This window comes from Thunnus thynnus, chromosome 6 (genome assembly GCF_963924715.1).
Source record: "Thunnus thynnus chromosome 6, fThuThy2.1, whole genome shotgun sequence".
Lineage (NCBI taxonomy): Eukaryota > Metazoa > Chordata > Actinopteri > Scombriformes > Scombridae > Thunnus > Thunnus thynnus.
In genome coordinates, this window is record NC_089522.1 from 14444070 (window position 1) to 14459636 (window position 15567).

Genomic DNA, 15567 nt, shown 5'->3' on the forward strand with positions numbered 1-15567 from the left:
TGCCCAGTGATATTGCTAACGGTTCCCTCGGAAAGAAAGAAAAGGCCTCTTTTGCCCAAGCTGGGATGTGTTGCTAGGATTTTTCAACCTTTATATGTGGATGTAGAAAGAATTTCCTGTGTTTGATATTGCTTAACAAGACAAGCAAGCAGATGAAAGAACATTCCACTTTTGATATGTAAAACTTTATGTGAAACCCTGTCATCAGAGAGAAAATAGAAAAGAGCTCAAATTTCAGGTGGAGATATTTTTGGCTTGTTTCTCAGAAAAACGCTTAGCAGAAAAGGGATCTGCAGCGGATAGATAACTGCCACAGATGCATAATTCTGTGGCAAAAATATATGTCAAGTCTAGACATTTTATCAGGCAAGAGAACAAAGGCTCTGTAGTACTCTGTCACTGTTTTACCCCAGACATTTAACATCATTATTTAAAATGAATGTAACCAGCCTCAACCAAATATCACTAATCTAAACAAATGTGTTTGCAAGACGTTGGACATCATAATCACTTCATTAGTTCAAAAACACATGTAACATTCTGTTAACTGACTCAGTTTAAGGTGATAATAATAGTAGTAATATTACTGACATGGATGGTCCACACAGCATTTGTAAACAAAATCAACTCCCTGCAAATGTGAAAAAGGAAACCAAAACTCTTAACGTCTATATCACATGGCAGGGCTGAGTTGGAAAACAGGTCCTCAGTTTGCACACTGCTCCCTTAACATATACTGCACATACCGATCCAAATCATACACTTTAGACAGCAGGAAGCCAAAACCTAATGTGTATTAAATATTTTATAGTCTTCAGTGATATGATATATACCGAACCATATTTAATTCTCTCAACACTTTTACCAAATGCAAAGAATGATAATGTTGTAATGCATTAGGGATAAACAGGGACTAACTTCTAGCCATTAGCTGTATCTATTATGGACAATAATAGGTTGTGAGTAGCTTAGTATCCCTAGACCAGGTAAAAGCTCCAAACAGACAGACTAGGTAATTCATCCTGCCAGACAACCAGCAAGCTAACAACCAAAAAAAAAAATTACAACTCTTAGTTTCTCACACAAAATGGTTATGAAATTGTGATCTTAAACAACTTGCCTTGAAACCAGAAAACCAACTCTCTTATCGTGTCATCTCAACAAACTGTTCTGAGCCGCTTCATTATCAGTAAATGTGAGACATTATGCAAACTCATACCAAGTGTCCTTAAATTATCAGTGTCATTTCGGTTTCATTTGTAGATTCTGCATGGGAAAATGCATCTTTGACTGCAAAAAGCCAGTGAGACTTGTCTTCAAATTACACAGTGATGTAACCCTGAGTTGTATTGTTGTTTTGCAGTTTTGAAGTCTCTTCTGGTGCTCATTTTCTCCTCTGTAACACTCACTAGCATCCACTGTACTTTTTTTAAAAGAAAAACCCAGAAAATAACGGGATAAAATGTGCAAGTGCCTTCTTTTCATTCATTGATCAATGGAGCAGAGGAAATATTGTTATTTTTTTGTGCAGCTCTTTTTGTTGAACACAGTATGCTCACCATTCCCTGCACCATGTGACAACAGGGCTTCTTCTCCTCATAGACAGGATTAACTCCTAACATGTTCAACATGATCCAAAAGTGTAAAAACTGTCAAAGAGACCTTTAATCTGCCTATGGAACAAAGCCTTTTGTACAAGGACTAACCTGACCTTGTCACTGCGAGTTTAACTTGCTGTCTGTTAGACAATATAAAGCCCAAGCCAGCCCTTCTCCTCCACTCCCTCCCACTAAGTCTTCTTCCCTCCCTGCTCACTGCCTCGGTCTGCCTCGCCTTATGAACAGAATTGGGGGTGTGTGGCTACAGCACCAAATGCTGTGTTAATCCCTGTTTCTCTGAGATGGCCAATAGTAAATCCGAGCCCTCTGTAAACCAATCTCAGAGTTTTTTATCTTGATTTATTAGATTACGAGTCCCGGGTCCCTGAGCCCATGCTTCACATACTAATCCTAATCGGAATAGACAAGTATTAGCCCAGTTCAAGGGGAGCTAAACAGCAGTGGTAGCCAACTTTCAGTAAGAGGGAAACTACAAGCTTATAGGCTTGATGGGGCTTTTTATCCGTTTCCCTTTTTTCTCCACTTACATTAATAGAATGAGTGTGTAATTAAATACATAAATCCTGACACACAAACCCTCAAAAGACCTAAAATCACTGAACCCCGGCCATGTTTGGCTTTCTTTTCCCTGCACAATGAAGTTACTGAGCCAAGCCCAATCATTTGTATTTTTCTCAGATTTTTAACAGTGAGCAAGGCAAACATGAAAGTCCCATTGAAAACAACTGCAAGAATTAATTTTACATCTCAGTGAATTCAAGGCAGTGTTGTCAAATTATAAGCAACAGGGCTATGTAACTAATTTCCCTTGGTCCAGAGACTGTTATAAAAAAAAAGTAATAAATCACTTTTCAACTGTGATAATAAAAAGTACATAATTAGAAAGGTGTCTCTACTCTGTTTGTCTTCTGTGGGCAAACACAGGCCACCAAAACGTCAGGGCTGGTGACATTATTGTTACTAACCTTAAACCAAAATGAGTGGATAGCCTCAATCATATTGTAAATTGCTGGTCTCACACTGCTTTCAACCAATCCAGCCAATGTGGATGGCAATTGGGTAAGGCTGGATCGAGTCCATGTGACACATGAGGCCAGGGCTGGGGAACATTAAGAAGTGTCTGCTTGTACACTAATGCTGGTGGCAGCTGTTAGTCTGCCAAAAACTGCAGCAGCAGCAGCAAGGATATCCTGAAATACTATTGAAAACCGCTAAACCTCCTCCTCGCTGATGTAAAGCTATACAGCTGCTCGGCGCCAGCACAATCACTGATCAATCTGGGAAAGTTAAAAATGGAGCCAGGTTTGTGGACTAAATCTGCTGCTTTTCAGCTTGGAAGGTCAAACTGGTGATCTTAAGAGGAATAGTAAGATTTAACAAGATTGTTTTTTGCTGTATTTGAGAGGGTTTATACAGCACCTTCAACAGACTCAGCATATGCTTGCGCATTTCTGTCCATGTACTGTAAATGTGTGTGTCTGGTCGTGCGTTTCTGTCCCTGCATGATGCAGATTTTCGTGGCATCACCACAGCACAGAGGTTGCCCCTGCCCACTGCCCTCGGGGGTGACAGGGAAGCTAAGGGAGATGTGACAGCCATGTCTGCTCCCTGTATGTGTTTGTTTGCCCCTGAAAATGAGACACTGGTTTCACTCCAGCCCCCTGGGCATGTTTAGCTCTGCCTCCACCGCAACGCCTTCATCTGATACAAAGTGGAAGTCCACCCGATAATAATATGTATCTCCGCTGGTAGGGTGAAAGTGGATACAAATACACTTCAGAGCATGAAAAAAGATGATTGATTAATCGCTTCTTTTCTCATTTTCAAACGTGAAGATTGAAGAGATTGGAGAATGATTTTTCTACATTTGTTGCTTGACTCTGCAAATCATCATCATACAATAAATGGTGTCGGAACAACACAGCATACTTTGTAGTAATGTCACCATAAACAGCCTAATATAGCATGTAAAGTGTTAGAGTATGTGATGAAAAAACTATGATCCAGTGCTTTTGTATGCCACATAAAAGTGAGGAATGAATTTCCTTTGCTCTTGTGTTTTGTCCTTAGACCTGAAGTGTCACCAAGTGTACTTTGCAAGGAATATTCATTTCCTTAGGAAGGCCTCGTCAGCCTTGTGACCCAATCCATATCCATTCTGTCCTGTCTGTCCTCCCTGCCTCTTTTCTGTAAGTGGCAGATATTTCACCTGCCTATCAGTTTCCCTTTAAACGTGCTGGTATATGCAGGAAAGGCGCCCATATAGGGTCACTGACTGTCCTCTACAAGGCCCTCTTTGAAGCTACTATCTTGCAGGCTCTACCTCCCCCCTTCTTCTATCACTCAAATTACAGTGTGTAGAGGTCGCTGGTAGAAATGGGTTCAACAGAGCTCATTAACTTTGATCTAGTTTTACATATTATTGGGAGGGAAAAAATACAAGTCTGGGGTGGCTCATGACTTAAAGCGAATCATAAATTTAGCCTTCCCTAATTTATATTTACAACAGGGAAATAGTAGCCTTCTTTAATTTTTCTTCAGTGCCTGGAACGGAGCCTGGAACAAAGATGTTCGACAATGTAGCGTACGCTTGACTAGAGAGCAAACTGTATTTGCAAGGGTACGTTTGTGTATGCAGCCCACAGCGAAACCCAGTTTACTACTAAATAATGGGAATCAGATCATTTCCATGCAGAAATGTGCAGCGGGAAGGAAAGCAGCTGCTTCAATGTGAGGAAGGTAGGAAGAGGTTAAAAGGAGTCAATGGAGGCTAAAGAGACAGCAGGTCTACCGATGACAGAAAGAGTGGCCAGGGACTGCAGTTCAGGACTTCTGGAAACCACATCAAACAGCCTATGGAGCGCTGCCAACACGAACACACACCAACTGTTGCAAAAAAAAAAAAGGAAGGGAGAGAGGAAGAGAGGGAGGGGGAGACAAATGGGAAAAAACAAAGGTTTAGTAACAAGATAGAAATGTATGTTAGTGAATCTGAGGAAAATAAAGATAAAAATTAAGGAGCATTTTGGCTGACTGAGAGAATGAGAGAAAAGACAAGAGAAACAGGGAAACTGGTGTTGCTGTGTAGTTGCAAGAAAACTCCCACCCATCAGTACTCTATTACTGTATGTAATAGTTGGGGTATCATTCAGTATCATCAATATTTTATCAATTTTATTAACTTTATTCATCTACTTCAGTTAGCATTTTCCACTATCTCTCAAAATGCCTTTCAACAACACCCTAAAAACAGGTGTGAATTTGCTGCTTTAAGTCAAATGAAAGGTATGTGTATATAAATAGACAGCTTGTAGTAAAGTAATTACAGTTCATAATGCAAAGTTCCACAAATAACTCTTTATGTACACTGAGTGAAGAAATCTAAATTTCAGTTACTTTCCTATATCTAGGCATTAAAATCCTTTTCTCTTTTACATTTGAAAATTAGCAAGCACAATGTTAGCATGTTTTAGACCATAATCACACCTCCGATGAGCCCTGCAGAGCACACTGCTGTTTAGATGAGAACGTATTAGCTATAAACAAGTGTTAAAATACCAACTTAGGTGGAATTTCAAATAGTGGCTTTAAAATGTGTCACCTAAAACGTGAAATCTCTGAAAAACTTGTTTAGAATTAGACCTAAAATGGTTAGTCAGATAGTCAGAGGACAGAAAATTAATGGACAATAATTTTGATAATTGAGTAGGGGTGTAACGGTACGTGTATTTGTCCCAAACCGTTCGGTACTGGATGTTTGGCCAGCTTAGCCAAGTTAGCCAGTTTACCCATGCTCATATAGTGTCGCTGCCGTCAGAATGACAAACAAGAGACCCGAGCTGGATCATCCTCCCATGACACTGACGGAGTGCAACGCTATTATTAAAATATGCAGTGTTATCCCCATATTTAAGTAATATCAGGTTTCCCCCGCCCCCTCCCTTCTCCATGATGCTTTTCACTCCACCTTTGAGTGAAGCCGTTCGGAACAACTATAAACACATTTTATTTCGATGTGTTGTCCGACAATGGACAACACATCGTAAGAACCAGTTCTGAGCGGCCATAAAATATCATAAACAGCTGTCAGCTGGTGTCCTGAAACAGAGAGGTTGTTGTCCTTCTCCACTGCAGCAACTAGACTGTTTCAGTAATAGTTTCCACTGCAGCACGACTAAACTGTTTTAGTAATAGTTTCCACTGGTGCACAACTAAACTGAACTGTTTTCGTAATAGTTTCCACTGCGGCACAACTAAACTGTTTCAGTAATAGTTTTGGACAAAAATGTTATTTTCTACCTTTCTTTTTTTCCTGCAGTACCGATAATGTACCAAACCGTGATCCCAAAACCGAGGTACATACTGAACCACGAATTCTGTGTACCGTTACACCCCTATTATTGAGTAATAGATTGACAGATACATTGATAATGAAAATAATGGTTAGTTGCATCCATATTTTGAATACTGCAAAAGAAGCAATATCAATTAAACATTGTTTTACATTTGTCCATATTGTGATGGGCTAGACTGGGTGAAATTAACAGGGTTTTTCAGTCTTGTATTATGCCAGTTAGCTAGAACACAGACAAGCCATAAAAGTGGACAAGTAGGTTCCCAGGTGGCACAGAAGTAAAGAAGCACCTGTCCATGACCACAGAGCCCCTGGTGCAACTAGCAATGTATTCTGGTGGGAGGTCTGCATGGGATCATGCACTTGTCAATGCAGTAGTGACTCCTATTGGTTGGTTGGGGTGGAGGCTCAGTTGTGAGTTTCTTGTCTAATGCGAATGACACACCCATCTCTCACTTCCACTATTGTTTGTAACAGAAACCAAATGACGATAGAGAATCTGACAATAGATTTAGCTCTGAAATGATTAGTTGATTCATTTATCAACAATGTTTATTGTAAAAAAGTGTACGATTAATTGTTTCAGTTATTTTTCAAGTGAAAATGGCAACATTGACTAGTTTGATGTGAGTAAATTGATTGTCTTCACAGTAGGTTTTGGACTAATGGTCCAATAAAACAAGCTATTTGAAAACAACAGCTTTGGTTCTGAGACGTTATAATGGCAGCTACTACATCTGTATTGCTTGTGTGCTTGTTTCTGTACAAACAAATAGAGTAATTCAATGTGAGTCCTGTTTCTTTTTTGGCTGAGGCTCCTACATATTTTCTGCCAACTTGTATCCAGGAACAAATGGAATAATGACACAGAAATCAAAACAAAGAATTAACCAGTTTACAATGCAGTGGCCTCATATGTTGACAGCCATTGCACAAAGCAATCATAGCTAATTTGATAAGGATATATTGAGCACTACAAAATATTACATGTAGGCGCTTTAAGGTGTTTCTTTTAAAAGAGAGAAAAAAAAACCACAGCCTGTAGTCAGGCCCCATTCTCAGGCCTATCAGGAACCAGCCACTTGTTCAGAGGAGCACCTGACTAATACCCACTATAATGTCACTTCTATATTTGTATCCTGCTAATCTGCTCTCAGGCTCCAATCTTTTCCACTTTCTTGCAAATTTATCACTAGACTGAAAGACCGGTGCCAGATCCTAAGTGCCTCACCCATTTAAATTAAATAGTGGCATTTGTGATAAAGCCACTAAATTCCTTATCTGACTGGCCCGAAGAGTCTTTCAAGGCAAAGTGTCACTTTTCCTAAACTGGAGCACTTGTGACGCCATACACCCCACCCTATCCAACTGCCACACAAACACACACATGCACACACCCACAGACTGTCAGTTTTCTTGTCCTTTTCAAGGACAGAAACCAGTCCAAAATAGAACAAAACACATGTGAGGCATGTTGTGGAACAGACAGGCGTTTTTTTTCTGGATCCAAAAATAGACCATTTGTTCACAATTCACAATTAAAATGTAGTTTAGTTGTTGAACTAATTTTTCTTGGTTTAGACTAACACGTTATTGTAATAACTGTTCTTTAGCTAAACAATCATATGAGTAGGGAGCAATTTCAAACCGTAATATCCTAATATATGAGAGACTTGTGGAGGAAAAAGTTCAATACTTCTGCTTCTCTGCCAATTACGTGGGAAGTTATTTCTCAGACAGGTGATGCGCTTCGATAAGCCTCAGGCAATGACATATGTCCCACGTAGTTTTACCTACACTAATACAACTAAACCCATCTTAACATATGTAAAACCTGTTTTAATGGTTCTTAAAGTAAAGCCTGTGGCCAACAATCTCTATCTTGGGTTATGTTGTCCTGTGCCTGGATACAAAGGAACACAGGCCTGTCAATAAATTTTTTTGTTCACTTACTTCCCATTGTGGATTCATTACCGTATAAGGCATTGTCTGAATTCTGGGGTTATTTTGAGTTTGTGTGATAATGCTCACTCTAACTTTGTCCCTCTTTAAAGATTCTAAGAGGAGGCGAGCCAGGAACCTTCAGAGAATGGCGGCTTGATCAGATAAAAGAGCTTAAAGAGGTACTGCACACTTAAATGTGTTTTTTGAGCTATAAGCTAAATTAGATGACTACTGTGATGAAACACATGTTAATATTGACATTGACACAAATTTATAAAAATCAGCATATCTCAAGTTGAAAATGGCTCAACTTGTTTAAAATCAGCCCTGAAAAGGCGAGGTAAATGCTGACGTAGAGTCGACCGTTTGGGAGTTCTCTACGTCATGAAATGTATATAAATGGTAGAATGTTAACGCCCACCTCCCTCAGCCCCCACCCTTGAACGTGAGAGTCTGTGAAACTGAGCAGCCCACCCACGCTCATCTTCAAATATACGTTGATCAAGACAGTTTTAGCTTTAGCTTTTAGCAAACAGCACGTTAAGTCACGGTGTAACCGGAGCTCCACCGTTACTGAACCTGTCCACCGCAGAGCAGGAGCGGACTGCAGCTCTGGTCCGCAGCGGACAGTAACAGACGGAGGGTTTTCCTCCAGCAGGTCAGTGCTGATGTTAGCTCTTTAAGCAAAAACTGTCTTCATGTGAAAATAGTTAAACACAGACAGGTTTATTTAAAAGTGACTTCTGGCTTGTTTAAATGTTCTCGCACTGTCTGTCTTCCACTAATTATCATTATTATCATTATTATTATTATCATACTTTTCTGCCACAGAGCAACTCCTGCCCTCTTGCCTCATACATCCATGACCCCTCCACCCCCCCTCTTAACCCCTTGCCCACTTTTTAGCATTTCTCAAAATGATGCAGCAGGTGGAATTAGGCTCAGATCTGAGGGTGAAGTTATACTTTAAGGACTGTGAAATACTACTAATTCTACTACTACCACTTCTACTACGACCACAACAACAACTACTACTACTACTAGTACAAATAATAATAATGATGATAATAACAATGTTTATTGTAATGAGTGTGTAAATTCCATAAATCACAATGTGCTTATGTACATATCCAGGCAAAAATACATAGAAATGTGTAAATGTGTTTCAACCTGTATTACCACATACTGTATTTAAGCACATTAGCTCATACAGTAAGAAGTGGATCCAGGAACAAAACAATTTCTGTCAGACACATACTGTGAAAAAAAAACAAAAAAAACCCAAAGTGCTTTTAAGCTTTTCTTTGCCGCTGCCTTTGTTTCCATGTATTCATGTTTTTTGGCCTTTTCTTCAGTTTCTAATCTGTTTTTGATATGATGAGATGTGACTTCCTACCCTTGCCTGTTCCATTGTTTTCCTGCATTTTTAAAGGAATGAGGTTAAAACAAACTGTTCCTATGTAGAAGGTCAAACAACATTGTTATGAAACGAAGAAAATGAACTAAAGGTAACAGCATGAGACCAACAGGGTATTCCTGTTCCTGAGCAAGGCCCTGTAAACACCACTCTGTTGATCTATAATTAAGAGAAAAAATCTTCACATTGGCACTGTGGGCCCCTTACAGTGATACTTCCTCTTAATCTCGGTCTCTTGTGTTTATTTATCAGTTTTCAAATTTGTACGCTGAAGGACTCCTTGATTATTTAGACAAGACACAAGAGTATTTCACGGGCCAACAGAGTGAAATCTCGGATGCAGGGATCCAAGCAGGCAGCTTGCTTAATGCTTGACCTTTGACCTCTCCTGGGTAATAATGCCTCCATATCTATCTTCACACACGTAGCGGCACAGAACAATCACATATTCAGATGCCTGGAGTGGTTTCATAAAGCCACGAGAAACAATGATGAGTAACCATTGCCGGTTAAGAAAAAGTTTCTATTTATGTTGGCTCTTATGTCATGGACTCTTGGAAAAGTCATCTACTTTATCAAAATATTTCAATCATAACATGAAAAAAATATTGATATGCTGAATCCAACCTATGTGAAGTTAGAAAACATTTACACATTTCCCATGTTCCAGTCCCTGACCTTTATGAAATGTTTTACCCTCCCTTCCTTCTCTTTTAAAAGAGCCAGAGGAAATCAGCATTTAGCACTTTAGCACTTCCAGAGGTCCAGATTGCCCTCTGGTTAACATCTCTAACATTTTCCGTTTTCTTCACTGTTTTCCACACATTCGTCCTCTCAGCTGTTCCTCCCTTTAGTCATGCTCATTTCACAAAATTCATAAAATCTGCCACAAAGTCATGAAAGCAGCAACTGCAAGCTGAGAACTGCTTGTAAAAATAAAGGGCTCTCAGAATAGATAAATAAAATCTCTGTTATCCAGCTGCCCTCCCTAAATCACTCCCAACCCCTTCAACAAGTGGTCACAAGCCGGGGCAAAGCAGACTCTTTCAATAGCACATGACAACCACAAAAGAGGATTCTGTTAGATTCCAAAACTGATTGCTCAAGTTTACAAGTAAAAACTGGGCTGAATCTGTATCTTTGAACATAATTACAGTATGTCCTTGTATCATCCTTCCTGTTGGTGAAGCAACCGCTTACTGCCCTGCATACATTCCTGGGAATAAAAAAAAAAACATTCTCAAAGAGGGGAAGTGGGAGGTTTTGTCAGGCTTATTTTCAGTCAATATTTCAGGACTTCAGCTTTTCTTAGAGGGGAAACTAACTGAGAGCACAGAGAGCACACATAAGCACCAAGTCAGACATTCCCCATATTTCACATATCCATCACAGTATGGGGGTTCACATGTGGAAGGAAGTTTCAATAAACTAAGAGGTTAAGCACTGTAAAATCAGCTTGTTTTCTTTTTCATGTTTTGTTGAGTGAGACTGAATCCCACAACTACACGGCCTGCCAAAGTGATTAAGTTTTTACTGTGCTGGCACTACTGCCTCAGTTTCTGCAGCGCAGTCCCAAACACTTCATCTCTGAAGGCCCGAGCATACACTTGCAGCCGCAGTGCACGAGCAAGCATAAGTTGCCAGAGTTACTTAACATGTGCTACTATGAGCCTGCCAGATTTTCAACCAGCTGCTAATGTTAGAGTATTTTAGCTTTTTTGGAGAATGATCAAATAAGCCCAGAACACCCCCAGCACAGTATAATGTAGTTACTGTAAATGGAATTCAATCGCCTGTCAAATAAGATATGAATTATGGTACAGTTGAAGTGATAACATTGTTATACTCTATCCGACTCTCAACAAAACAAATAAGGATAATATTTTCTTGAGGAAACTTCAACAAGGCTTCTCGAATACTACTTATATGGTTAAAAAATACTCAAGTGAAACAATTGGCTTCAACTTAACAACTGCTGTCTATTTAAAGCCAAAATATCCTCCAGTCCTCTGTTGTTAAGGTGTTTGTAGAGTATGTGACGAGGCACACAGTATATAGAGAAGTCACTGTACAAGCAGAGGTCCCTTTGCTTTCATACAGCTAAGAGTGGTCAAACTCACCGAGACAATAAATCCACAGCCAGCCCAGGGATGGTCTCTGAAATCCCTACAATCAGGCTGCAGATAAATGCTATTTTGTGGTGACTGCATTGTCTCCTGCCTCTATTCTGGTAATCTAATGTGTGCAACATGCTCTTGGTCACCTTGACTTTGGTTGCCATAGTGCTCAACACAAACATATCCCCACCCAGAAATACACCAAATAAGGCTTGGGGGAAAAAATCTCATAATCAGAAGGCAGAGAGGGAGAGGCAGATATAACCTTAAATATACTGTAAACAGGTCAAAGCTATTCCAGTGTGTACATATACAGTACTTGCAAGAGGTTACTGGTGACACACACGCACACACAGTCTGGCTAATTAGTATACAGCAATAATTGTCCTAAGCTCAGCTATTGTTGACTCAAAGAAAATGATAATTGCATGGGCATCAACAAAAAATAAATTGAAGTTCTTTAGAATAGAGAGGTCTTTCAGGACAAGTCTGTTTGTACTCAAAATGACCTTTAAACACCTTCCTCCAACACTGAGGAATCAGGCTACAAGAAGGCAGCCGTCCTGTCTAGCTGTCGACCCCGGCAGATGTGAGTTCTGAAGAGTTCAAAAGAATTCTGCATGGGGGCACCGCCATTTACATAATCCTCCAGATATATTCCCCTGCAACCTAATCAAATTATTCACAAGTCTAGCCCCTAACTATGTAGACCCCGCGATACACAGCCTTTCCATTACCAGCCTCCGCGCCTTAATCGTATCGAACCAACCAATGTCACTTTTCCCTTTAGAATGGCCAACAGACGCAGCAAACAAAGCGTGGTTGTGTCTGACACACAAAGATTTCAGACAAACAACATCTTTCCCCCCCTTGTCCACTTTGTTTGGCATTTCTTATTGTCCTGGGATTTTATGTACTTTTGAAGAACAGAGCACACTAAGAGAGAGAGAGAATTTTATCACTGGAAGTACACAATCTAAAGACAATAGGACAATATGTTCAAATGATGCTTTCAAGGGAAGTTGGTTGTTGTAGTAATTAGCAGAGCAGAATTGGAGCTATTGAGAATAACTTTGAAAGACAACTGCAGATGACACAAGGGATTTTGATAATCAGGGGGTTGGGTTCCCTAAGGGCCTAATCCGAAAAGAAGATAAACAAAACTGCTGATTCAAATAAGAGTATAATTTATGCAATAACAGAATTTCGCAACTTGAAAAATATGACACATTTCTGATTTTGTGAAATTGCTGATCAGTACAGTATTTTTGGTATAGTCATGATTTTCATGTTGCGCTGTGCACAGGTTGTCTGTTTCATTCCACAAGTAAAACTTTATTCATAATTATCTAAAATAGCAACACTGCAGTCTACCGTATTGTTAAGTTATCTGCAACTGTTAATTCTCTCATCAATTTCATCAATTTAGAAAATGTCACCATGTTGAAAATACATATAACACAAATAATACTCCATAATAAGGATTTGATATGCTCCTTTAGCTAAGCATTGTTTCAGTCTGAGAAACATCATCTCATTGTTAATCAGCCTGTTGTTGCTTTGTGTTCAATCTACTGGCAGGGGGGTAAAGGGTTAATGGCTCAGCCAAAGTTTACATCCCATATGCGGTCAATTTTCAATGACTTCTTTTCCCACATTGAAATAAACTATTTTATGTCTCCAAATATGCAGATCATTTTGCTTAATGAAAGATGCTTGACGTCTCAGATCCAATTAATATGCAAATGCAAGTGAGGATTTATTTGTGACATTCTGTATGGGTGAGAGAAAACAAAAAGGCTTCTTAACAGTAACACTAATTGCTGTGACTGATTGTCACATATCATCATTCACTCCGAATCTCCTAAATACCAAAATTCAGATAAAAATTCTTACATGCACATAGTTAGATTAATTTATTCTTGTTCGTTTATTAGTTTTCTCGCTGTAAAGTGCATCATATGATGATAGTGTATGCTTAACCAGTGTCCTCCTCTGCAATTCGTCTGATAAATAAATTCTATTAAAAACACAAATGTTTTGCTTAAGCTCAATTTAGCATAAAGTAAATCAAATTATTATCATATATATATTACAGATCTGAATATGTACAGTATGTTCAATTGGTCCATCACATTTTTGGGGAACACTATATATAGAATAACACATCAAATATGTTCAGCCTCAGGATACACCTAGTTCCTTATTCTGATTACTACTCATTACCGCTTTTCAAAACAATACTGTGAAAAGGCTGCACTAGCACAGTTGTAATGTCCACATTAAGTGTCATGTATACAGGTTTAATGGCTTTCACACATCCTCTCTCTATCTCAACTCTTCAAAAAGCCAGACTAATGCAATTCATCTTTGACATGGAAAACCTTCAATCATTGATATATTTATCACTGTAAAAATAAAATCAATAATGTAACTCAACTATTAAAATCCTTTAATGGATGAAGCAATATACTTAGCTGTTTGCATCATCCTCAAGCTTTAACGCCCAAGGCACTATACACAAGAGGTCTTACATTTGAAGAATCGTAAAGCGTGACTGACACCGATTGTGACATATCGCTTCAAATAGAAAGTGTGTCCAAACTTTTGGCTGATGATGTATTTAACTGACTTATTTGTCTTATGCAGGATCTTGGTACACTAATAGCGTAAATTCATCCATCCATCCATTCATCCATTTTATTTACCGCTTATCCTCTAGAGGGTCGTGGGGGAGCTGGAGCCGATCTCAGCATAAATTCAGTGATGCTATATTTTCGATAGGTTTTTATTTAACGTTCATTGAATGGAATAGTTAGTGCCACACAGCCAGACCGGAGAATCTGCTTTGTCTGCAAAGGAAAGCGCGTGTACTATATGTTCCCCATTGGACAACCTTTAGCCATTTTATACAGCATTGAACAGAGCGATGATTTAGTGCGCCCCAATCGAGAAACACTTCCGGGGCCATAAAAACAACAATCAGCCTCTTTGGATTAAAAGGCCATATGTCCTTTAACAACAACCAAAAAAAAAGATGCTGACTAGCAGTGTGGTGGGTGGAATAAAATGATCCACTGACATCTCCTCTAATGCTTTTAATCTTCTTGTGATATCTTTATAGCTTTTAACCTTGCTTTGTAAGACAGACAAACCTCCCACTTGGCTCAATGTTAGTTCAAAGAACAGCATTTGGATCCAGATTTGGAAGTATCAGAGAAGTTGTTTTGCCAGGGACATAAATGTGTCATGGCTCTGATAATCTAAAGTGTAATTGTAATATCTTTGTGTTATATATTCTCGATGCCAGTTGTGTCAGTCTGTGGATTTACACTGGCTCAGTGGAAAGGCCTGCTTACATCTCCCTTCTTGCTCAAAACTATAAAACAAGCGGTACGGTTGGTAATTGGTATTTTTGCTGTCATGGCTCAAAATAGTAATTTGTACAAAACTTCTTGAGAACATTTGCAGCGTATGTTGTCAGGTTGTCATCTGCAAATGTTTGCTGTATCTTGTGGTCTATGGAAAAGTTTTAACCAAATTTTGATTTTGTAATAAGAGTATGAATGTTTTGTACCCATAGGAAAAAAATATAGATATATCTCACTTCTTTAGTGAACATACCATTAATGATTGCTTGAAAAATCCGAAAAATAGAACCATATTTTAGAAATGCTTCTTGATTTCACTCTAACAAATAGCCAACTTTCAGAAAATTGTACTGTACTTATTTCACTGTGGATGACATTTCAAGAATTAATTTTGCCACTTTACATTATGTGATATTTTGAGCTTCTGAAAAAATCTGAATGCTGAAGGTGACAGAGGATCTCAGTACAGCAAATGTCAGCGATTGACCACCCCTGAAACTGTTTGACGTGTAATGTGACAGTGTATCAATGTCAGAAACTAAAGCTAAGACTCAGTCAGATTTGATCATGTGCAGCAATAACTTGCCAGGTTTAGCATTGGTGGGGCATGGAACATTTGACTTGCATCTGGGCCAAATGACGAAGGAAGCTTGTCATGTGTTGCCAGTGTTTTAGCATCAAATTACAAACCTTATCTATGGAGTTTGTTTTTTAAATGAAAATCTTCTCCTCATGTTCTTTAATC

At 39.0% G+C, this 15567-nt stretch overlaps 1 protein-coding gene across 2 annotated transcripts in view; it reads right to left on the bottom strand.

Annotated features, from left to right (window-relative positions):
- The window catches only part of casz1 (castor zinc finger 1), a 177637-nt gene that overhangs the window by 104046 nt on the left and 58024 nt on the right, over positions 1-15567 (bottom strand). Inside the window, exon 4 of one of the 2 annotated variants that reach the window (XM_067591930.1) lies at positions 4411-4505. The exons of the other annotated variant lie outside the window; for it this stretch is intronic. The gene's annotated coding sequence lies outside the window, so the exon portion shown is untranslated. The remainder of the gene's footprint in view (positions 1-4410; positions 4506-15567) is intronic. 2 annotated transcript variants of the gene reach the window in all.